Source organism: Vulpes vulpes, chromosome 4, assembly GCF_048418805.1.
Source record: "Vulpes vulpes isolate BD-2025 chromosome 4, VulVul3, whole genome shotgun sequence".
Taxonomy (NCBI): Eukaryota; Metazoa; Chordata; class Mammalia; order Carnivora; family Canidae; genus Vulpes; species Vulpes vulpes.
The window spans coordinates 56,867,717-56,893,924 of record NC_132783.1 but is presented as its reverse complement, the minus strand read 5'-3'; the positions used below and the strand labels follow the sequence as shown (position 1 = coordinate 56,893,924).

Here is a 26,208-nt window from a genome sequence, read left to right as displayed (position 1 = left end):
GAGAGAGAGAGAGAGGCAGAGACACAGGCAGAGGGAGAAGCAGGCTCCAGGCAGGGAGTCTGATGTGGGACTCGATTCTGGGATTACCAGAACCACAACCTGGGCTGAAGGCAGACTCAACAGCTGAGCCACCCAGGTGTCCCTGATCAGGTGATTCCTGATCGACTGAGTTAAAATCTCATTTCAGAGCCAGAACTGTAATTAAGTCTTAGTATGGTGATGTGAAGCTTAGCATGAACAATTCTATTTCGGGTCTGTTGTCCTTTTTAAAAAGCAATTTCCCACTTTTGATCTCAGACTCTTAGTCTGAGAGACTTTATAAAAAAAAATCTAAGGCATTAGCAATATTATCAGTTACTGCTCTGGAGTTCTTGCAGTTTTTGCTAAATCTCTTTGTCATTCACAGGTCACACTGTTGGGTTCACATTCTTTAAGTTGGTCATTCTCTTTTTTCCCTTTTACAATGTTCTGTTCTTAGGGAGGTCATTTGTTTGGTGGTTAGCAGCTGTGAACATGCATTTAAAGTTTTTGAGAGAATACAGTGCTCTATGATTATTATGAGCAAGATTATTCCCAATGTATGGAGTGCACTTTATAGTCATGGTCCACAAGACCCAAATCAATCAAACTCAAATAAGCCAAAGGAAAACCCTTTTGAAGGAGTCACTTTCTTAAGCCAACTGGCTTGTTCAGTGATCTTATGTAGCTGAGTCTCAACTCCCCCAGAAATGTTAATCTAAGTGCAGCAAGTGCTGCTGACCATAGCAGAGACATCTCCTTGCTTAGCTAAAACATAGTTAAGGGCTATCTTACCATCATGAACAACAAGGGCCAGAATGTGAAGACTTTTGTTGGGTTGCTATTTCTCTCCTACTTGGTGGGAAGCCTTCTTCTCCTTCTCCCTCTGCTGGTCCCCCTGCTTGTGTGCTCTCACATGATCTCTCTCTCTCTCTCTCTCTCTCTCTCTCTGTCAAATAAATAAATAAATAAAATCTTTTAAAAAATGGCAGGATAAAACGATAACTGTCTGTAAATGACAAAATATTTTAAAATGTCCAGGGTTAAAGATCCAATAAGAGTTCATTATAAGGGAACTGACAAGGAAATTTGGTTATTTCTGTGATATATAGCATTTTAAGATAATACCTGGAAATACTACTGTTAACCTTATATCAGGGCATATCAGACTTTTAGGAATTTCTTACAATTTTTTAGCATAGTTATTTTCAATAGCATGCACCCATACCTAATAAGGTTTATCATCACTTATTTGGCAATGCTTCTCATGTAAATTAACATGGCAAATAAACCTAATTAATTTAGTATTTCTCCTGTACAAAACGAGAGATAAATCCTTTGAGATTTTTCAGGGATTCTCAGGGAAATCTCAAAGTTACTTTGAAGTCAAAAAGACTACATTTAAATATTATTTTTATTTATTTGAGAGAGAGAGAGAAAGAGAAAGAGAGCATGATCAGGGGAGGGGAAGCAGAGGCAGAGAGAGAAGCAGACTTTCTGCTGAGCAGACAGCCTGACACAGGGCTAGATCCCACAACCCTGGGATCATGACCTGAGCCAAAGGCAGATGCTCAACCACTGAACTACCCAGGTGCCCCAACAAGAGAAGATTTTATTTATTTATTTATTTATTTATTTATTTATTTATTTATTTATTTATTTTTAAGAGAAGATTTTAAAGGCAAATACAGAAGGTTACAGAGTTGTGAACAAAACTTAGCTCTTAATATTGGGAGGACTGGGTTTCTTTAAGTGATTAAAGACCTGATAAAGGTAATGTGAAGCATAGTAAGTTATTTTGGTAAGACAACATCTTTGCTTTCCGCACAGATTATTCAAAAAGTAAAAGAAAACAAAAACCTTTCACAATCTCTTATCAAGAGCAGACCAATAATAAAAAAAAAAACAAAAACAAATTTCCTTTTTTCTCCTTCTCGTAAGAATTTCCTTGGTTTCTAGGGCAAACTAGTAGAATACTTCCATCTCAAAAAGCACAGGATATCTTGTTCTCTGTATTGCCAGAGGCCAAAGCCTCCTCCATTTGGCAAGGAGAAACAATTTGCTTTAAAGAACATTTCCAGATTTTGAGAGGAACTATTACTCTAAAATTTTTTTGTGAGTATGAACAGGGAGAGGAGGATGGCAAAGAGAACTTTAGTTTTATGTGGTCTTGATAGGCAAAAAACCCAAAACTGTCTTTCTAACAGAGAGAGAATCAAATTTGCACTGATGTACTTTTGATATCAAAACTCATTTTAGAACCTTAAATAAATCCATTCTACTCTTAGCCACCTTGACTACATGTAAAATTTTTTTCTCAACAAAACTTCTACAACTATTTATATTCATTCACATTTATTGTAGTTTTTCTTTTTTTCTCATTCTGGAGCAATGATTCATTTTATTTTCCTTACCTACTTTCATATACATTGTTTCCTTCCAATCTTGTTGTTTCTAAGTATTTTAATTATATGTGTTAATTAGAATTCCTTACCCTTAGAATCCTTTATTCCTTTTTTTTTTAAGAATTTATTTTTATTTATTTGAGAGAGAGAGAGACAGAGATAGCAAGAGAGAACATAAGTGCAATTTCTTTTCAGGGACCCACTGGTTGTTGATCCTTACTCTCCCATGGACAGCTATTGCCTTCTTGTTGTCTCATTTTGTGTCCTAAGAACTTGGCTTGGCAGCCATCAGGCTGAAGCCTCAAAATATGGTCAAAGAAAAATGCAGGTTTCATCCCCTTTGGCTGGACAGCAATGTGGGCCGTACTCCACTTGCTGCTAGGATCCTACCACCATTGCCCACTCTCAGGGCAATTGTCTCAGTCTGTCATTTGGTTATCTTTGGGAATGGTTCCATTCTTGTATCTTTTGTACCCTCTCTGTGGATGCCACTTGAGTCCAAGGGGTTGTTCAAATACTGACAGGAGTATTTACTATTGTTAGCTGAAGCCTGACAAAATATTTGAAAACAATTTTTGTGTTTTTGGTTTTTGTTTGAAGTAACTCTATGGTCGGAGGTGGCCACATTGGAAGCTGATATTCAGAGCCTGATAGGAATTTCCTTCTTCCCTAAGCTAAAATGAAACTATGTACCCAGCAGCAATCATCCTGAAAACTTTGTGGAAGGATTTATTAAAACATTCCAAGACACACAATTCTAAATCTAGAATATAGGGATCTTTCCATTTACACTGTAGTTGAAAATCTTCTCCATAATATAAAGAAGAAACTGAGGACAATATAGTTGTATGGGTGGTAGGTCAGCCTCTAGATACCCTTCAGTTTGCAATTCAGTTCTTTGAGGAACCACAAACAACCGCACTTGTCTTACAAATTTAATCTTTATGGGAACAGAAAATGACTCTAGAAACAACTCAAAATCTACCTACCCCGTTTACCAATCCCAAACCTCCCCCTATTCATTTCAAAAGGCCCAAGGGAACTGTAAAAAATCTAGACTTAGGGAACAAAAATCATTTTGGTGGGACTTGTATTCTTTCTCTGTGCTTGATAGGCTTTACCAATTAAAATATTATATCTAGCATGGAATATTTTCAGAGATGCAGCCTACCATTTTTTGCCTTCAGAATTAACCAACTAATGGTAATAGCCCAGAAGACAACTTTTTAAAAACATTTATATAATCCTTACCATCTGCCAGCCACTATTTTAAGATGTTTACAAATATCAGCTCATTTAATATTTATATATCTCGATGAAGTAGGTAGTGTTATAACAGATTGATTAACTGGGACATGGAATCATTAATTAAGTACTGATTATGATTATGTGGCAAGTATTTTGCTACCTGCGGAGGTAAAAAATATGAATAAGACATGCTTTCCTTCTTCCAATTCTCACTTCTAGAATCTAGCACAAAGTTTCCTGGGATGGCAGACGTGGCTTCCATTGAACAGAGGGACACCTCTGTAGGAACTTCCTTACATAAACAGTTTGGGGTGGGAAGTGTGAGTGAAAAAGGTAAATATATACAAAAGAAAGCAAGCAGGGAGATGGATAATTTGACCATTTGCTGATTTATTCTTATTTTACCTATACTGGTGCCCTATTTCTATTTTCTGGGACAGTTTTCCTCTGCTCTGGACACTGCAGATAACATGTGAATGTGATAGATAAGTCTGAGCATGTTAGTTTCAGAGAATTTATTTATTTACTTATTTATTTATTTATTTATTTATTTATCCATCCATCCATCCATCCATCCATCCATGAGAGACACACACAGAGAGAGAGAGAGGCAGAGGGAGAAGCAGGCTCCATGCAGGGAGCCTGATGTGGGACTTGATCCTGGGTCTCCAGAATCAAGCTCTGGGCTGAAGGCGGCGCTAAACCGCTGGGCCAGCTGGGCTGCCCCTCCTTTTTTTTTAATTTAAAGACCGTATCTATTTGTTCATGAGAGAACACAAAGAGAGAGAGGCAGAGACACAGGCAGAGGGAGAAGCAGGCTCCTGACGGGGAACCTGATGTGGGACTCCATCCCAGGACCTTGCGATCACAAATCACAACCTGAGCCAAAGGCAGAGATTCAACTATTGAGCCACCCAGGCACCCAGTTTCAGGGAAATTGATAAGGAAGGAAAAAGAAGATGGCACATCACAGAGTTCATTAATTGTCATTTTTCCTGTAACTTCAGTGAAACAAGGAAAGTAAAATTTCTGACTATTCTAAAGTAATAAGTCAAAAGATTATCTGCAGTGTAAACATGGCTGCTTTGACTTCTCATTCCAGTTTGTATAATCAACTTGTATGCCACCTTGAACAATTTGTGCTTGGGCACTTTTTTCACTACCTAATTCTCAGAATTGTAAAATAAAAGAAAAACTAAAATGAAGTCAATCAAAATATCAAACTAAAGCTGATAAAGAAAATATAGACTTTATGAGTTTTTAGATTATTGTTAGTTGAAAATTTTGTGTTTTTGTGAATACTCTCCAGTCATGTGAATATTTCCAAATCCACAAAATTTGCTCTTCATTTAGAGCTGACTCAACTAGTCCAGAATCAGTAATATACGTTCTTAGATTCCTCTTTAAGTACCAGGAATAATTCTATGCTCCTCTTTCACCTGGCTTCCTTTCCTTTTATGACAAATATCATGTAGAAGACCATTAAGTTGTATTTTGGTGAGATAAAACATTCATGTAAATTGATTTAATTAGAAGAACACAATTACTGTATTGATTTTTGTACTAAAGAAAATATTTGTCATTGCACTTGTACATCATATTGGAAAAGTTTTCAGTTAGCAGTAATCGCACCTCAGATAAACCTCACTGGCTGTGATACTTCCACTGCATGAAGCTTGTATGTTGTATTAGAAACCACACAGAAAAATTTTAGAAAAATGGAGAAAAGAATTAGGCCAAGGCTTGCAAAGAAATATATATTAAAATAACATTTTTAAAGGGCATATTAGTAACAAGAGTTATAGGTGAGATGAAACAAAATGAGAGCAGTAGATCTTAATATTCAGGAAAGCTAATGGAACTCAAGTTCACATCATTATAAAAGCATTTCAAAGGACCAGAAATCCAACCTACTTGGAGCTTTGTGCATGATTCTGAACCTTATATGACAGGAATGGTAATGAAGCATCAATAAAGACAGCCATGATGATAAAAGATCTTTAGGTCATAGATCCTTGTGGAGACTAAAAATATAAGGTCAGTGCTCATTCTCGAGAGTGAAATGAAAGGTGAACATGATGAACGTGAATCAAGTTTGGAAGACAGAAAATGTATATGAAAGGAAAGTGTTCAAGGATATAATAGTTCAAAAGCAAGAGGGCATGCAATAGAACAAAGAAGGGACTGATGTTTAAGGAATATTATTTTTTTAAAAGATTTTATTTATTTATTCATGAGAGACACAGAGGGAGAGAGAAGCAGAGGCACAGGCAGAGGGAGAAGCAGGCTCCATGCAGGGAGCCTGACATGGGACTCAATCCCGGGTCTCCAGGATCACGCCCTGGGCCGAAGGCGGTGCTAAACTGCTGAGCCACCCGGGCTGCCCTTAAAGAATATTATTGAGAGAGTGAAGTTTAGATGTGGAAATAATGACCAAAGGTGGCCATGGAATTTTCCATTTAGGAAGAAGGAATTTATTAGATATTTAGTAAAATCACATAACAGATTGGAAGGTGTTGTAAGGATGACCTGGATGTTCCTTCATGAAGAACTTATTTTATGTCTTGGAGTATATGTTATAAGTAGCTTGCTCAGAGGTGAAAGATCACATCTATTGGGCAGTTGATCGTATGTTTTATGCTGCATTTAATTCATTTCTGACAATCAATCACTTGTTGTATACGTGAAATCACATTTTGAAATTTTTATTTACGAGTATTTATATGCTGGTGAAACCTCCAGAAACTTGTCATTGGAAGGGTTACAGGGTGGATCAGTTGGTTAAGCATCTGCCTTCAGCTCAGATTATCATCTCAGGGTTTTAGGATGGAACACAGGAGCCTGTGTCAGGCTCCCTGCTCAGCGGGATGTCGGCTTCTCCCTCTACCTTCACCCCTCCCCCCCTGCTCTCAGGCTCACTCGCTCTCTAATAAATAAATACAATGTTTTTTTTTTTTTTTTAAACGTGTCATTGGAGAGCATTATATTTGGCTAGCTATATAAAGAATCAAAAGACAAACATAGGGTCTACCTAGGTAGATCTGGGAGGAGACCAAATGTTAATTTATTCCAATTGAGTACTTTCTTTGTTAAATGGAAGTATACTACATGTACATGAAACTTGCATTTCCCTGAGCTATACCAACTTAAGGGTAAAAATGTACTTATATTAATCACAGTAAATTGTGTGCTTGGGGTTTTTTTTTTCCCCCTGGATTTTTTACCGCTTACTATTTCATTCTTCCATTACCCCTTGTATCTCTTCTGTAGATTTCTGGACATCTGAGGGGCCAGAAATGTATATGTGATCTCACAAAGATGTCTTTTTAGCTGCTATGTAAAGCTTTTCCTAGCTGCTTCTGGTGTCCACAGCTTCCACTAGGCATGGCCATTGGGCACCACCACCCAGTGTCAATGCTGCTCTTGGATGTCCTAACGCAGTCCCTGCTATGTGGGACCTTAGTGAAACATGGGCATTCAGCCACACTCGGCCCCCCTCCCACAGATGTGGGAGGATGTCTCTCTCCCATGTTGAGTTTTGTTTTGTCATGTGGATACCAAACTGGTGCTGCTTGGTTTAGATAGCTTATTTAGGTTTTAGTGAGAAGATCATATATATATTGATTTAAACCTAACTTGGATTGAGTTAATGTGCCAGGATAGATGGTCTATGATAAATACTTTGCTTTCTCTTTCCTGATGACTAATGTTATCTGGCCAAGTTATTTATATTCTTTGGATGCATTCTTTACTGAGGGACTTGCTTCTCAGTCCCGAATGCAAATATATTTCCATATTTCTTCCTCCACCCCTTTTCCCAAATATGTCAGAAAAATTTAGACATATCGGAAGCCTGAAAATGAGCCACTTAAATAGAAGCTAGGAGATCAGGTTGAATGCAGAATCGTAAAAAATGAAACAAAACAAACAATAAGGAGAAGAGGTGGAGGACAAGTAGAAGAGAAAGGAAAGGCAAAAGAGAAAAAAAAAATAAAAGCAAAGAGTAAGCGAGTCTCCCAGTCTGCTTTCCTCCCTTGCTCAGTATGTGGTCTTTCAATATTCTGACTCTGATGTTTCTTTGTTTAATTAACATTTCCCTTCTCTTGGTATCAAAATCGATGTTTCTTATCAGGTGGTATCAGTTGGAACCCAACGCAATCTTTACATTTTACACTTTATACAGTAGATGCCATTTCAGGGTTCAAAATGAAATTAAATTTTGAGCAGTGATAAGCTTACAGGCATCTTGTTTGATTCTCTTTAGAGAGAATGCCAGAAGTGTCCCCTTATGGTTTCTGAAGAGGAAGAAAGGTCTTTCCAATTCTCATTGGCCCCTGCCTTGTGCCATAATATTTTTGTTGGTGGCTGGCTACATCTTTATAATATAATTTTCTATGGCATAAATTTATTTTCCCTGGGCCAGTAAGTTGCTGTTTTAACCCAGTTGAGCAGATCATTTTCACAGATGTTTCAGTGACATCAACAAAGCCTGTGAGCTACCAAACACTGTCAGAGCCTGACTCTGTGTGGACTGTGGTTTCTTTAATCTCTGGAAGGTAGGGCTGCACAGCCTCGCAGGCAGGGTGAGACAAGCCCCCAATGCCAGTACACTGGGCAATTTCTAAGGCTAGGCTAGCTTTCAATTCTTAAAGAGAGGAAGCATGTCATATTTATTTGCTGATGAGCATAGCTGAAGAGTGAAATTGGCTATAAATAGCAAAATTAAGCAGGGTATGGCAAGTTTCTATGACATCATTAAAACTTGCTGGAGAGGACGTTCAGCTTTAAAGTTGAAATAATTATTATTCACATACTATTGTAATGTATAATACAAAGTGATCTCTTATACCCTGTGCTTGGTTTTCCCCAATGGTAACAACTGTTGGGTAAGAACCACCAGGATATTAACATGGATGCAATCCACCTATTCCTATTTCTCAGTTTTACTTATACTCTCACACATGCATTTATGTGTGTGTATTGTATGTATGTGTGTATATTAAGTTCTATGCAGTTTTATCATCTTATAGGTTCACGTATCCACCACCATAGTCAAGATACCGAACAGGTCCGATATCACACGGCTCTCCTGTGTTACCCTTTTATACCCACATCTACTTTTCTTCTGCTCCCACATTTTCCTTAAACAATCACTAATCTGTTTCTTATTGCTATATTTTGTCAATAAATATAGTCATGCCTGAAGTAACTTTTTTTGTAATGGACTTTATTTTTTAGAGCAGTTTTAGGTTCACAGCAAAGTGGAGCAGAAAGTCCAGAGAGTTCCCATATACTTCTGCTTTAACCCATGCATAGCTTCCCCATCCAGAATAGTATGTATATTACAATAGATGAATCTGCACTGACACATCATTATCACCCTAAGTCCATAGTTTAGATATTTTATATCAGGTTCACTTTTGGTGTTGTACATTCTGTAGGTTTTCACAAATGTAAAATGACATATATCTACCATTACATTATCCCACAAAATAGTTTCACTGTCCTAAAAATCCTCTGTGCTCTCTTCCTGTTCCATCCTTCCTCCCCTCAACCCCTATGACCATGGATCTTTTTCCTGCTGCCATAGTTCTGCTTTTTCCAGAATGTTATGTAGTTGGAGCCATACCTGTCATAGTTGGATTTCAAATTGGCTTTTTTCACACAGTGTAATTCTCTCGAGATTCATCCAGATTGTTGTGTGTATGAATAGTTTTGTCTCCTTTTTAAAATTGCTGTAGTATCCCATGATATGGATGTACTGCAATTTGTTTAAACTTTCACTTGTTGAAGGACATTTGGACAGATGCCAGTTTTAGGCTATTATGGTTAAAGCTGCTGGGTACATTCATGTACAGGTTTTTGTGTGGATGTAAATTCTCCTTTCTCTGGGATAAAGGCCCAGGAGAAAAATTGTTGGATTGTATAGGAGTTGAGTGTTTGGTTTTATAAGAAACTGCCAAGCTGTTTTCTAGAATAGCTGTATCATTTAATGATTTCACCAGCTATATATGAGTGACCCAGTTTCTAAACATAGATAACTATGCCAGCGAGTGGTGGTGTCGCTTTTTTGTTTTAGCCATTCTGATAGGTGTGTACTGAAATTACACTGTGGTCTTACCTTGTATTTCTCTAATGGATAGTGATGTTGAACATCTTTTCATGTGCTCATTTGCCATCTGTATATCCTCTTTGTATGGGCTTTCATAGAACAAAAATTTAAATTTTGATGAGGTCCAATTTATCAGTTTCTCATCTTATGGCTTTTGCTTTCGGTGCTAATCGAAGAATTCTTCCTAGCTCTAGATTCCAAAGGATTTCTCTGCTGTATTTTTTTCCTAATAGTTTGGCAGTTTCAGGTTTTATATTTAAGTCCATCATCTATTTTGAGTTAATTTTTGTACATCGCATAAGTTTTAAATAAAGGTTTATTTTTTTGCCTATGGATGTACAATTGCCTCACCATCATTTGTTGAAAAGGGTATTCTGCTTTCATTGAACCGTTTTGTAACTTTGTCAAAAATCAGTTAAACATATTTATTAAGGATCCATTTTGGGTTCTTTATTTTGTTTGAATGATCTATGTGTTAATTATAAGATAGTCTCTTTTTGTGATATAATTTGATGAGTGCATGTACTTTATGTGAATTTACTATTTATTTATTTAATATTATTACTTTTTGTATTTTTATTGATTTAAATTCAATTAGCTAACATATAGTACATCATTAGTTTCAGATGTAGAGTTCAGTAGTTTATCAGTTGCATATGAAACCCAGTGCTCATCACATCACCTGTTGTCCTTAATGCCCAGTTACCCCATCTCCCCCTCCTACCCTCCCTTTGGCATCTCTCGATTTGTTTCCTATTTAAGAGTCTCTCATAGTTTGTCTCCCTCTGTGATTTTTTCCCATTCAGTTTCCCTCCCTTCCCCTATGATTTCTGCACTGTTTCTTATAAAGTTCCACATAAGAGTGAAACCATATGTTAATTGTCTTTCTTTAATTGACTTATTTCACTCAGCATAATACCCTCCAGTTTCATCCACATAGATGTAAATGGCAAGATTTCATCCTTTCTGATGGCTGAGTAATATTCCATTGTATATATTTACCACATCTTCTTTAACAATTCTTCTATCAATGACTCTTTCCATAGTTTGGCTATTGTGAACATTGCTGCTATAAACATTGGGGGTGCAGGTGTTTGTAGTAGAGGCAGGAGAAAAGAGTTTGTCATGGGGATGGGACAGGTGAATGAAAGTTTATGGTGGGAATCCCTTTGGATTTTTCCTTTGGCTAGTGCTGATGTATTAGAATTCATATTCATTTAAGTGAATTTACATGACTCATATAATCTCTAAATTCCTGTACTTGCTATTTGGTAATACATCAGTAACATGCTGACTTCTAGGATAATATCTCTTGGAGCACTTGTTATTGGTTACACTCTTACCTAATGCCATGCTCTTGAAGAGGATTATGTGTTACAACTTCGATTGGGGTACAGGAGTGGTTGAAATGGCACCTCTGTCATTTTGAAATGTTAGGTGTATTTCATATACTAATAAATGTGAGCCACAACTTTTCCCTTTAATAATTCTAAACAGCTCCACTTCTGTTATGAAACTGCCAGTACAAGAAGATCTTATTTGCTAGATTACCTGTGTGTCCTACCCCAAAGCACAACTGCAAATCTAAATGCAGCTTTACCATCTGCTTAAACATTGTTACTGTGGCTCCAGAGCACAAGTCACATATATGCTTCTTTTAGAAAGGTTGACATTTCTTGCAGAGCACTTCACCTTTGCTCTTACCAGATATGTGCAATTTCATTTAGCAGAGAAGTGCTGAGATGGGGGAAAATAGAAGCCTTGAATACATTGTAAATCTGATATGCAAATTTTATCACAGTTGCATTATTTGCTAAAGTTCATTTTGAGGCACTCTGGGATGTGATTAATTTTAAGGGCAATACAGGATGTTGTCTACTGAATTTAGAAGCCCTGTGGGATAAGTGTACCTGCCTGTTTCCTTATTATCAAGGGAATTTTTAATATAAAATGGAAGCATAACAGTTAGAGTAGAACATTATAGTATCTTATTTTTACTGGGGCATAAACTATACTTGGAACTGAGCCATAGGATAAATGGTTCTATTGCAGCATAGGTCAAGCTAATAAAATACATTAAATTCTATTTGTACTTTTCTGTGCATCATAAGAGTGTCTTATGCCTCTTGGAGAAGAAGTTTTATTCTACCTATCTACTTATCTATGTAATTATCATCAATCATCTATTTTTTCAAATGATTCCAAATTTCCCCAACCATAATTTACTACTTGCTTATCACAATTTATATTCCTTAGAGTTTGCAACAATCATTTGGCAACAATCATTTGGTCTTGTATTATTTTAGAATTCATATTTAGATTCTGTATTATTGCACAGATAGTATCTCTTTTTTTCCCCTAACTGGATTATCAGCCTTCAGAGAACAGTGACCCTAATTTACTTTTTGTATTACCCAAAGGTCCTAGTGTAGTTCTCAATGAATGTTTTATTGATTTTCAATTATATAGGAACATTTTTTTAACCAATAAAAGAAAATGGAGTTTCAGAACATTTAGCAGTAGCTCAAGGAACCAGGTGTATGCAGTCAGATTATATCCCTCTACATGAGTAAGGGACTACCCATGCCCATTCATTTCATGAATATTAACGAGAATTTAGTTCTTAAGGCACTGTGTATGGTGGCAGGGAGAATGGATAAGTTCTTTTTTTTTTTTAGTTTATAAAGCTATTTTATTTTTTTCCAAAGCATACAGGAAGACCTCTATTTCCCAGTATCCCTTTGTGTCCAGGTGCACTGTGTAACTGAGCTCTTGCAATGGAAGGTGAGTGGAAGTGATATACGCCACTTCCAGGCCATAAAAAGCCCTGTGCAATCTTCCTTGCTCTTTCCCCCTAACCCCACAGCAGTAAAGGAGGCTTTTGATAGGACAGAAAACACAATGGAAATATCTCGAGTCCTGAATTGAGCACTTGGAAGGGCTGCCCAGAAGATTTCCTGGCCAGGGGCTTCAGCTCTGGATTTTATATGAGCAGGAATATTGTATTATTAAATAAAGCTGTGAGACATTGCAACTGTCTGTCACAAGTTAATGTTGAGTAAGACTTGTAGAAAAATCAGTAATAGGGATTGAAGGGTTAAGAGCTTCAATGAGAGGAAAACAAATGAAAGGACAGAAGGAGGGGAGCTGGAGTTAAGTGATGTGGCCTTTGGGCTCCATGGAGCGGATGCTCAGAGGTTGGATGCTGTTGGCCGTGTTAATGGCTGTGTGAACCTTAAGAACAGAGATGTCAAATATTTAGTTGAGATGTTTTTAGAATGTAGTACTTAATACATATAAGAGAAATATAATGATGTTTAATTTTGAAGCATAGCAGTAAAATGAACACTTGTGAACATACCACGCAGCTAAGAATGAGAATATCATTATTGTTGAAGCTGCAACTGTATGGATTAATTTTAGAAACGTGATGAAAAGAAGCAGGTGTCAGAAGATTATAGTTGATAACATTTTTGTATAGAGCTCAAAAAAACCCCGTATAAAAGAATGAGGTATTTAGGGGTACATACATGCCTGATTTTTAACTTGCTGTGCTGTACTCTTTTGCCCTACACCTTTGGTAAAATCTTTTCTGAATTTTGTTGATGAGGATAAGGTTTGAAATTTAATGACAGAAGAGAGATATATAAACATCTGATTATAGTCTTCTCAAAGTGTGTTCTGTGGACCAGAAGCCTTGGCATAATTTTGGATCTTATTAGTAATGCAGAATTTCAGTGCTATTGAGACCTAGTGAATTAGAATCTGCATTTTAACAATGTACTCATTGATTTGTATGCACATTAGCCTGAGAAGTACCTGACTACAGCACACACTGTACAGCCCATTCTCCAGAATCCCTGTTTTTCCCCTTCTCTTGAATTGGCTCCATATACTGTGTTCATCGGATAGTTCCACAGGGGGACAAAAGAAAGCGTCAGGAAACTAATGTTGATTGAGGACTCACTTTGAAATACAGACATATCTAGGGTTATCCTTCCTTCTTCTTCCCCCACTCCTTAATTCTCTGTTATAAACAGGCTTATAGTAGCAGGAGTCACCAATTCATATAAATCCTTAAATCACTGTAATGGCTGTTTAGCCATACGTCAGTAGAATGCTGACTTCTCAGGAAATATCAGAGCACCTCTTACTGGTTATACTCCTACTTAATGCCATATTTCTGAAGAAGATCATGTGCTACAACTTAGGCTACAGTGTAGGAGAGACTGGGATGAAGCACTAATATGTTCTCTTCTCAAATGGCACCTCTATTTTTCTGAAATGCTGGGTTTATTTCACACACTAATGAGTGAACTTGCTGGCTGCTAATGCATTGCCAGAAAGCATTAATTTGATCCAGTTTTTACCAAGTCCTTGTGGATCTTGTCAGGAATAGGGCTAAAAGATGAGGTTAGACATTTCCTTAACTAGATTTAAAAAAAGGACAGTCTCTTTAGTTCTATAAAATGAGTTGACATGTGGCATTAAATTCATTGCTGTTATCTGTCATTGGCTTTTCCGGCAAAAATAATGAGTGCTAAATTTTGTTAGAAATATGGCTCAATCTTTATATCATAAATGTGTTGGTAGAGCAGAAGGAATGTAATTGTTTTATCAGAATGACTTTGGTTTGTGGAGGTATAATTAATGGAAGAGATAGATTATACCATCAGAATTTTCCACTTGTGTTTTGAAAATCTAACAGAAACCTGACAATGAAATATATTAAAAAAATAAATCATACTTAAGAATATAAAAGAAATTAAAGAATAACTGAGGGGACTTCTCATTAAGCATGGTGGACAGTATATGCATTCTCTATCACTGCCACTGAAAGCTCTCTCAAATGACAACATAGAGATAAAAAAAAAAAGTCATAAGCCTCAAGGACAAAAACACTAGGAGAAGAGAAAAATACCACACAATTTGGAAGGGAAAAACAGATTGTTCTGGTAATCTATGGCTACATAATTAACTATCTTAAAAGTTAATGGATTAAAACAAATATTTTATCATACCTATAATTAAAAAATATTTTATCTATTTGACTGAGAGAGAGACAGAGAGAGAGACAGAGAGAGAGAGAGTGCCAGCACAAGCAGGGGGAGCATCAGGCAGAGGGAGAGGGAGAAGCAGGCCCCCCCATGGAGCAAGGCTCCATTTCAGGACCCCAGGATCATGACCTGAGCTGAAGGCAGACACTTAGCTGACTAAGCCACCCAGGTGCCCCTCTACTCTACAATTTTTATGGTCAAAAATTTGGACAGGGTTCAATTGGGCGATTCTTCCATTTTGAGTGGCATTGACTATGAACTCTGGGGACTATTTTTTTTGGCAGTATCCAAAAATACTGTTTTGGAGTATCCAGGATGGCTTTACTCATGCATCTGAGTAGGGAGCTAGAGTCTAAGTTCACCTGGATCTCTTTCTCTCTCTATGAAGTCTCAGTCAGGGTCTTACCATATTACCTCTTCTGCAGGGTGGTTGGATTGTTTACTCAGGAGCTCAGGGCACCTGCAATGAATGTCCAAGAGGTAGGATATGGATGCAGCCCCTCTGTTAGGGCCTGGGTGTGACAACTGGTGCAGCTCTATTTCTGCCATATTTTAGTAGTTTTAATAGAACAAATGGGCCAAGAACATTAAGGCCATCTTTATTATATATAATGTATTATATATATATATATAATTTATATATAAATAGTAAGAGTAACTTAGGGCAAGGAATCTGAAACTCAAGCTAGCAGTGAGAGAAACACAGAGGTCACCTAAGTCTGCTTTAGAGCTCTGGAAAACTAGGCTTAGGAATTGCAGATACCTCTGAAAAGAGGGAGGTGGTAAAAGTTGTGCCAAAAATATAAGGATTGGTCAAATGTCTGTATAAAAGCAGTGTAGGTCTTCTGATCCCCTTCCACTGTTTGCTGAGTTCCTTCTGCATGCTCATAGAAGACTAGAGGTCTAATTTCCAGAGAAGTTAAATCAAGAAGACTCTGGACTGGAGCACAACTGAAAGCAGGAGAAACATGTAGAAAACAAAGATATTAAATTAAAATTTCATATTGTGCCATGGAATCCCCTTTTCCTCATTTCCTAAGTGAGTGCTCATGATACTGACAGACTCTTGGGTAAGAACTGGAGGATTCATCTCTTGAAATTTACATCTAAAAGTAAATGTCTACAGTTGTGGACAATTAGGGGTCCAGTGGGATGACACCATCAGATCCACATCAGTGAAGCAGTCAAGTCCCATCTACACGTACAGCATCTACTCAGTTTTTCAGTGCCTCATTCTTAAAGTCGGCAATCAAGGATCCATAGATCTTTGAGCTGGATTCTTTTGAAAGCCAAACCAAATCTGTAGAAATAAAGAACATTAGAGTAGATGAAAAATGCAAAGAACAAAGTAAAATAATGAAAACTGTAATTAATATCCCTAAGTAGATGAGAAAACATATTTTATAAATGAAACAAAAAAGGCCACCAAATAAGCTATAATTCTTTGAAATAAGAACTATTGGATCACAGTGAGTAAACAAAGTAAATTTCTTGGAAATGAAAAATTTAGGACCAGAAATTGAACATTTAATAGAATTGTTAAAAGATATATTTGAGGAAACTTTATGAGTAAAACAAAGAGATGAAAAAGCTGAGAAATTATAAGAGAATTAGAAAATAAGTTCAAGAGGTCCTCTATTGAGATAATGGAATAAATAAAGAGAACAGAGAAAACAGAAGTGAATAAAAGGTGGGGAGAATTATCAGGAAAACATACCATATCTGAAAGGTATGAATTGACAGACTGATAGGACCCGCTGAGGGAGCACAGAACGAAGGATGAGAAAAGGATCCACACTGTGGCACATCATCATGAAATTCCAGAAAATTGACAAAGAGAAACTCCCAAAAGCTTCCAAGGAAGAAGAAAATTGACCAGTGTTCAAAACTGTACACGTTTTCTCATGAGCAATCCTGAGTACCAGAAGATAATGGAATGACATATTCAAAATTCTGGTTGAAATTATTTCCAATCTGGGATTCTGCACTCAGTTAAGCTATCAATCAGGTGGGGGAAGAAAAAGGCATAATGCTTTTAGCTGATTAAAATGTGATAGAATATTTTCAGGATAAAAAAAGTGGTGTGTATTACTGCTTATCATGCATTCAATTCTCAATTATACTCTAAATTCCTAAGGGCTATGATTTTAATTTAAATTTGGTCCTGTATAACATCTGCATAAGGAATCTACTCCAGTTCGTGTCACATAATATGTGGCCAATGGCTTTATGAAATTGGATATTGCCTGAGCTGTAGTAAACTTTGCCTAGGAAAAGGGCACCTGGGTGGAGCAGTTGGGTAAGCCTCTGACTCTTGGTTTTGGCTCAGGTTGTGATCTCAGGATTCTGAGATCAAGTCCCAAGTGGGGCTCTGCACTCCGCATAGAGTCTGCTTAAGACTTTCTGCCCCTTTCCCCTACTCTCTATCAAATAAAATAAATAAATCTTTTTAAAAAACTTGGCTTATAAAAACATGCTTGACTTAATGCTCTAAGAGAATAATATCCTTAGTACTAATTATTGATATGTGTTTTCAAAAAATTTCCTTCAGAGGTCTGTTTATTGAAAGAGTCAGTGAATGTATGTGTAACAATGTGAGCATCCTCCCAAACTATTGATTTTATTAATCATATCAGGTCTTTCGTGACTCATGGAGGAGTCAGTTCTAGAGTCATCAGCCTGCCTCTCAACAACAGGGGATCCTGGCAGCATACGGCTGAAAGCCCTTGGTCCTTATGATTACTCAATAGCCTTCTGATTCCAAACGCTGTGTAGAGCAGATGATGGCCTACTCCACATTTAAGAATGTTTGGATGAGCATATATCACTGTAAATTTAATTATTTGGTAATTGTTGAGTAAAATCATCTTTAGAAAATAAACTGTCTTTAGAGATTTTTTCCCATTTCCAAATTTAAAAAATTGCTTACATGGTAATACAACTGTAATATTTAATTAAGGTGCCTATTTATTGACTTTCCCAAGAGAATTCTTTCTTGCTTTTCCTGTGATACATTGTAACATTACAATTTATTATTTCTTATTTTCACATGCATTGCTCTGATATTTGGGAAAAGTCAGAAAATCCAACTATTGAAATGAGGGACCTTTACATCTGGAAAACTAATTTGTTCAACATAAATATAGGAACTCCCATTATATCACTAAAATACACAGAATTAATAATCAATTTAACTTTTTTTAAAGATTTTATTTATTCGACAGAGGGAGAGAGCACAAGTAGAGGGAGAGCAGCAGGCAGAGAGAGAAGGAGAAGCAGGCTCCCCACTGAGTAGGGAGCCTGATGTGGGGCTTGATCCTAGGACCCTAGGATTGTGACCCAAGATGAAGGCAGAGGCTTAACTGATTGAGCCACCCAGGTGCCCCTCAATTTAACCTTTTATTAAAGGAAATTATTTGCTTAATCAAAGTATGTGTACCTATCTTTCTGTATGTGTGTTTTTTTTTAAGATTTATTTATTTATGGGGAAGGGGGAAAGAGAGCAGGGAGATGGGTAGAGGGAGAGGGATAAAACAGACTTCCTGTTGAGCAGGGAGCCCTATGAGCTGGATCCTGGGACTCTGGGATCATGACCTGAGCAGAAAGCAAGTGCTTAACCCATTGGGCCACCCAATAGTAATGTGATTAGCATTGACTTTCAGATCAACGTAGGGAAAAGGAGTCTTGAGAATTGTATAGATAAGTCCGAGGGCATCTGCAGTGTTGTTGCAGTGGTGAGAGCGTTGGTTTGGGAGTAAATGGCTCAGATTTTAATTTATATTCTGTAACTAACATGCTGGCTAGCCTTTGGCAATTCATTTAATCTCCCTGAAGTACCTAATTTCTGGATAGAAGAAGACTTGGGTTCAAGTTTATTACTAGGGTTGTGATCTTATAAAGATCTAAAATTATTCTCTAATTTGTCAGCTAGAGATAATAGTAAGTGTCATACAACCCCATAGGTTATTGTTTTGGATTTTAGCAGATAAAATATGAAAACATTCATTAGATTGTAAGGTGATTTCCTAGTGATAGTTGCCATTATTTTTTTTCAAGATTATATTTATTTATTCATGAAAAACACACAGAGAGAGGCAGAGACGTAGGCAGAGGGAGAAGCAGGCTCCTTCTGGGGGCCTGATGTGGGTCTCATTCCCAGGACCCTGGGATTATGACCTGAGCCAAAGGCAGACACTCAACTACTGAGACACACAGGTGCCCCCATTTTTGTTTTTTTTAAACATATCATTTGAAGACTATCTTGGACATATTTGAGTCATAGTTCAGCTCTGCACTGTCCAGTGTGGTCGCTACCAACACATGTAGCTATTAAGCATTGCAATGTGGCTAGTCCAAATGATACAGGCCATAAATGTAAATGCACCCAGGATTTTAAGACTTAGCATGAAATAAAGGCAAAATATCTAATTTTTTAGTATTGATTGTGTGTTTAAGTGATGCTTTTTGGATATATAGTTATATAAAAATATTATTACAATTAATGTTACCTGATTGTTTTTTTTCCTTTTTTTTTTCCTTTTAATTTAAAATCATATGTGTCAGAAATTACTCAGCTGAAGGTGTGACCTTAGTGGGTATGTTTGTACCAGGTAGACTTGCTGCTTAACTTCAGCTGGCACACACTGAGACTCTTAGGGCCTCCAGAATTCCCTATCCGTGGAAGGCTCTTATTTGGTCGTATCCAATGTGAGGTCAGGTCTTCCCATTCAGGTAAATTATTGGAACATGTGGGATACTAAAGAGCTAGCCATCTAAAAATGCTCTGCTGTGTTCCTTAATTAGTTCTGATGTATTAAGTTCCCTACCAGCTGGTTGTTTATATCACAGGAACTCAGGATGCCTCCTGCATTCTGTCTCCTTCTCCCTTTGATGACCTGCTCAGCCCTCAGCTCTGATTCCTGCCTGAGTTTACACTGCTGCTTTCATCTCTGTAACTGAGACCGTCTTGTAATGACCTTCTCTTAAGTCCTCCATAAGCGCTGTCCCCCAAGCCTGTCTCCTCATTAAACGTGCAATGTCTCATGCCTGATGGCTGCACGCTCGTGACGAGTGGTCTGATTTCACCTCTTGAGTTGAATCCAAATGTTAACAGCCTTTCTTACCACTGAGGCTGAGCTCTAACAAGATCTTGTTTGTTATTTATCAGTTTTTTACTTACATGGTTAGACTTCACAGTTACTATATACAGTACTGAGTACATCGTCTCTTAATAATGACAGTGATTGACTGGCATATCAGTAAATGAGGTGTATATATGTTAATCTGAATAACTTTAAAAGCAAATCTGACAGAATAAATGCATTCAAAAGCGCAGATCTTGTATTCACTAGCCTTATGATGGCAATAATTTCACAATATACACATACATCAAATCATCACATCACATACCTTAAACTCATGCAAAGTTATTTGTCATTTACTCCTTACTAAAGCTGGGTGTGTGTGTGTGTGTGTGTGTGTGTGTGTGTGTGTGTGTGTGTGTAAAAAAGTAATAACAAACCAAAGCACAAATCTTGAGAGGCTGTGCAGATATTCTAATTACATGGCCAATACTTAAGCATTAACTTACAGTCACACTTCGTAAGGTTTTATTTTTATGATACCTGCATTTTGTTTGTGGTGCTCCAAGGAACTCAGTCCCAGAGCATAAATAAGATGCACCCTGCCAGAACACCTATGGATGGCCCAGAGCTGTGGGGACGGGATGGGGGAGGCTGTGCATTTTGATGGCAGACAGTATGCCAAAGAACGAAGGCAGGAGAGGATGATGAGTCAAATCAAACAAAATTAAATTTCACTGGGTGTCCAGAAGATGAGCTGAAATAAAAGGTGGAGAAAACATGGTTTATTAGCAACATTATCAGAGAAAAGAAGAAAGAATGACTGGTCCTGAACTAAATTCATAATAAGAGATTTCAATTTGGATTGGTTTCTTGGTTTGTTCTAAAAATCTTGCTTTTGACAACTCTTTGGCTCCCTTAGCCTGCAAGGCCAGGAGCCTGTCTGTACTCCTGTCCTCTGCACTGGCCCTTTTACTTCTGCTGTGTCTTTCAGTACAGCACGACAGATGTCTTTTCTATCAGAGAAGATTTCCTGTTAGGGGCCAGTGAGGAATATAGGTCCTTTAAAAAGACAAAGAGGATTTCTTTCTCTCTCCATTGTGATGTTTTTCTCCACAAAAAGAACACAGCTTTTAGGTTTTACTTTTGCAGTGTTTGGATACCTCTATTTTTAAAAGGGATTTTAAAAGGGAGGGCAGGGGCAACCCAGGGGGCTCAGCGGTTTAGTGCCAACTTCAGCCCAGGGCGTGATCCTGGAGACCCAGGATCGAGTCCCATGTCGGGCTCCCTGCATGGAGCCTGCTTCTCTCTCTGCCTCTCATGAATAAATAAGTAAATAATCTTCAAAAAAAAAAAAAAGCGGCGGGGGGGGGGGGGGAGCGCAGGTCCAAACCTTGATTGGCTACTTTTTTTTTTTTTAATTCATAAGAGACACACAGAGAGAGGCAGAGACATAGGCAGAGGGAGAAGCACGCTCCCTGCAGGAAGCCTGTTGGAAAACTCGATCCCAGGACCCCAGGATCATGCCCTGAGCCAAAGGTAGACGCTCAACCACTAAGCTACCCAGGTGTCCCTGATTGGCCACTTTTAAAGAAATTATTGTGAAAGCAGAAGGATAGAGAATTAGCTGGCAAAGGAATGATTCTTCAGGGCTCTGAGTTACCTAACTCAGATAAAGTGTGTTAAAGAATGTCACAAAGGTGTGATATGGAGCCTTTTGAGTGTTGACAATATCTTCACTTGTTTCTTCAAGAACTGCATAGATTAGTAGATCTATACCTCATATAAACTGAAACTATACCTTAAACTAATTTCTCAAAGGGAAAAAATTCTCTCATATGTATATACAAATATATGGATATATATATGTATATACACACACATTTTATTTTTTAGATTTTATTTAAATTCAAGTTAGTTAACATATATAGTGTATTATTAGTTTTAGGGGTAAGATTCAGTGATTCATCAGTTGCACATGACACCAAGTGCTCATTACATCGCGTGACCTCCTGAATGTCCATACCCCTCTTCCCTGGCCTACCGGGTCTTTATGGCTAGGTGTGTTGCTAACCTTATGTGTCTACCCTTATAGGTTAAGGACCTTCCCCCCTAGCTGCTTTCAGAATTATCTTTACCTTTGTATTTTGCAAGTTTTACTCTGATATGTCCTGGTGTTGCTCTGTTTTTGTTGATTTTATGGGTAGTTCTCTGGCCTCTTGGACTTGAATGCCTGTTTCCTTCTCCAGATGAGGGAAGTTCTCAGCTGTGATTTGTTCAGATAAACCCCTTTCTGCCCCTTTCTCTGTCTTCTCCTTCTGGCTCCTATGATATGGATATTATTTCTCTTTATGGAATCGCTGGTTTCCCTAAGTCTACCTTCATGATCTAATAGTTTTCTTTCCCTCTTTTCAGCTTCATTTTTTCCCCATAATTTTATCTTCTATTTCACATGTTCTCTCTTCTGCTTCTTCAGGCCTCATTGTGATTATATCCAGTTTATTTTGCATTACAGTTATAACATTTTTTTTTCAGCCTCAGTAGTTTTTAGGTCTTTTGTCTCTGCAGCAAAGGATTCTCTGGTGTCTTCTATGCTTTTTTCAAGTCCAGCTAGTCATCTTATGACTGTTGATCTAAACTCTTGTTCAGATATATTGCTTATTTCTGTTTTTAGCAAGTCCCTGGTCTTGATCTCCTCCTGACCTTTTTTTGGGGGGGAGAATTCTCTGTCTTGTCATTTTGGGTAAGTTTCTGTCTTTTACATGTTATGAAAGCTTATTATGTTTCCTGCACCACAGCAAAATGCTATATTCAAAAGAGGTCATACATTGTGCAGGGCCTGGTGCTACAGAAAGTGTTTCTCGTGGATACTGTGTGCACTCTGCTGTTGGGTTTTAGTGCTCTTTCACACTTATCTGTCCTCTTCAGAGTTCTTCCTCGCTTTCAGTGGGGAGCGCTTGGACCTTTATCTAGTAATGGTTTGATTTGTGTGTTGAAAAAAGCCTGGAGGGATCCCTGGGTGGCGCAGCCGTTTAGCACCTGCCTTTGGCCCAGGGCGCGATCCTGGAGACCCTGGATCGAATCCCACATCGGGCTCCCAGTGCATGGAGCATGCTTCTCCCTCTGTCTATGTCTCTGCCTCTCTCTCTCTCTCTCTGTGTGTGTGTGTGAGACTATCGTAAATAAATAAAAATTAAAAAAAAAAAGAAAAAAGCCTGGAAAAAAGGGAAAGAAAGGAAAAGATTTTTTAAAAGAGAGAGAAAAAAGCCTACTCCATAAAAAAAGGGGAAAAGGAAAATCTATAGGAAAAAAAAAAAACAAACCAACCCAACACCCAATCAAGAAAACTATAAGTCTGATTCCAAAGAAAAAGAAAGGAAAAAAAAGAGAAAGAAAAGACTGACCCCCCCCCAAAAAAGGGGGGGAAGGAAATGAAAAAACCCAAACAAACCATAAAACAAAGGAATATAAACTATAAGCCTAATTCCAAAGGGGGGGAAGAAGAAGAAGACGAAGAAGGAGGAGGAGGAGGAGAAGAAAAAGGAGAAAATACCGCCTGGTTCTATTTCCAGCAGAACTGAGGGGGCATTCTGAAGCACTGTAAGATCAGTAGACTTGGTGCCTAGGACGGGTTGCCTGTGCTGTTTTTCCTGGGGAGAGGCCCCCTGGGCTGGCTCTGAGTCAATCCTGCCCCAGTAAAAAAAAGCACTTGTCAAGCATGGGCTATGGGGTTGGGGTTTGGGGGTTTGACATAAGCAGCTCCCATCTCCACTGGGGGCTGCTGTGTGGCTCTCTGATGTCCCACCATTTGGGTAGCGAGGGTAAAATGGTGACACCCCACTCTCTTGTCCGGGTCAAGGGATCTCACACCCCCTCGCTGTTCAGGAAGACCTCATAGAGAAGCAAGGGCCTTCAGCACTCCAGACACCTAGCTCTCCCACGTTTTATCTTTGGCACACGGCTGAGATACAAAACTTCAAATCTTAAAGGAGCCAGCACCACTCAGATCCACTCCCTCCTCCAGATTAGAGCCTCCCTGCACTTTGATTAGTGTGTCCTTTGTCCCAGAAAAACAGTGCCCTGCCTGTGAGGTGCGTGGAATCTATGGTATGTCACTTTGAAAAGCAGTGACCACTGTTATCCACCCTCAGCATCCACCTTTGTCTCCTGTGGATGAAAAGCTGTTTGCTGGTGCCTGCAAGGGTCTATTGTCCTTGAAGAGGGTATTTACCCCCTTTCAAGTGTTCTAGAGGAAGGGGAATGAAGTTTCCCGTTGTGATACAGGGGATCCCTACACCACTTTGTGTGTGTTCCTGGGCCAGAGCCCTTCCTTCTCTCCAGGAGCACATGCTGCAGGTGCACTCCCGTGAAAGTTGCACACTGCCAAAACCTCAGAGCTTGAGTTCCACTCATTGTTAGCAAAAAAACGTGTGCCGCTTAGTTGTAGCCCCTACTGGCTCTCCAGTTTGTGGTCAGAGAGATTTTCTTCTCGTGTGACCTGATGCCACACTCTCTCAACCCCTTTCTTCCTCTCTTCCTTTTCTCTCCCTATAGGAAGGGTTCCCTCCCTTCCAAGGCAAGGCAGCATTTCTCTCCCCCAATTCACTTCCACACACCTTGCACCTGAAAAGCCATCTCCCTCCAACCTTAGAGATCCTACTTCCAACCCTCAGATCAATTTCCTGGATGTTCCAAGTGATCTGACCTCAATACCACTGTGTTCAAGGGACTAGGAAAACCCAGGGTCCCCCTACTTCTTTGACATCTTAACTTCTCTTCCACACATACTTAATTTTCAAATGAGAAATATTTGTTTTTTTTTTTTCAAATGAGAAATATTTGTAACAGGTACAGCTTTGAAACTGATTTATCATATGTAATTAATTTATCAAAAAATAAAGAGGATTTTTCTCTTGTATGTCATCGCTGCTTTCTTCCCACAAAGGTTCAGAATGTCATCATCAGGGCACCTGGATGGCTCTGTGGTTGAGCATCTGCTTTTGGCTCAGGTCATGATCCCAGGGTCTTAGGATCGAGTCCTGCATTGAGTTCCCCACGGGGAGCCTGCTTCTCCCTCTGCCTGTGTCTCTGCCTCTTTCTCTGTGTCTCTCATGAATAAATAAATAAAATCTTAAAAAAAAAGAATGTCATCATTCTGAGTCTTTAGAATTCATCTGGTTGAAAATGAGATAGAAATGCTTGGTATCCAAATTTGAGAAGGGAAGAGAAGGTGAAGCATTTGAATAATTGTGCCTTGGCCAGCAGGTATTTTGTTTGCTGCCTTCTGTTCAGATTCATTAGCCATCATCCACCCCAGGGGAAAATTCCAGGGGGATGTCAGCATATGAAGGGATATCAGGCAAGATATCAAACATTCTTTGCCCAAGACATTCATCTTGTGGATCTCATGTTATTTTTTTTTATTTTTTGGATCGCATGTTAATCTACTGTGTGATTTTGTCAATTCTGACATACTTAACCTTGTGTATTGCCAAAGAAAATACAGAATGGACCTCTCAGGTGTGCTTGAAATACGGGCTGAATAGAATTTAGCCTCAGATACTATACTATTGGACCAGATTAGGCTGCAAGCTATTCAAATCCCATGAATCTGTTTTGATAATATCTACCTTATATTAATTTGCTTCTACCTTATCATGAGGTACCAAAAGTTAGGCTAAAAAGCCCAGTAGATAATGCTTGTTCTCCCAAAGACTGACTCTTTTCTTCACCCTTGTCCTTCCCCATGAGATCCTCAGAATCAGTCTGAATATTTCAGGGGATATTTGACAGCTCCACATTTAAAATCAGTAGGATTTCCTTGGGATGCCTGTGTGGCTCATTTAGTGAGAGCATGTGGCTCTTGATCTTGGGGTCATGAGTTCAAGCCCATGTTGGGCCTAGAGATTAGTTAAAAAAATCAGTAGTGTTTTCTTACAAAAAAATAGGAATCCAGCCACAGAATACCTGAGAGGAAGTCCTAGAACACTTTTCATTTCCTGACATTCAGAGTTAGTCCCATTCTTCTAGAACCAGCACAGTATTTATTAAGATCCCAAATTCTGGAACCTAACTATGTGGAGTTGGATCCTGATTCTGTCAGTTGAGCTGTAAGATCTTAAACAACTGACTTAACCTATATGTGTTAAGGACAATAAATGTTTTCTATTATCACTATAATTATTAAAGTCAGTGGTGCTACTCAATATAATCTCTCAGCATCCTCAGTTATTTTTAGAAAATTAATATAAAGATATGACACATAATCACAATTTTCTCTCAAAAGT

At 38.3% G+C, this 26,208-nt stretch overlaps 1 non-coding gene across 1 annotated transcript; it reads right to left on the bottom strand.

Moving 5' to 3' along the window:
- Positions 1–5,210: 5,210 nt before the first annotated feature.
- LOC112919783 (U4 spliceosomal RNA) lies at positions 5,211–5,348 on the bottom strand. Its single transcript, XR_003234974.1, has one exon. It is a non-coding gene; the product is annotated as a U4 spliceosomal RNA (small nuclear RNA).
- Positions 5,349–26,208: the final 20,860 nt, after the last annotated feature.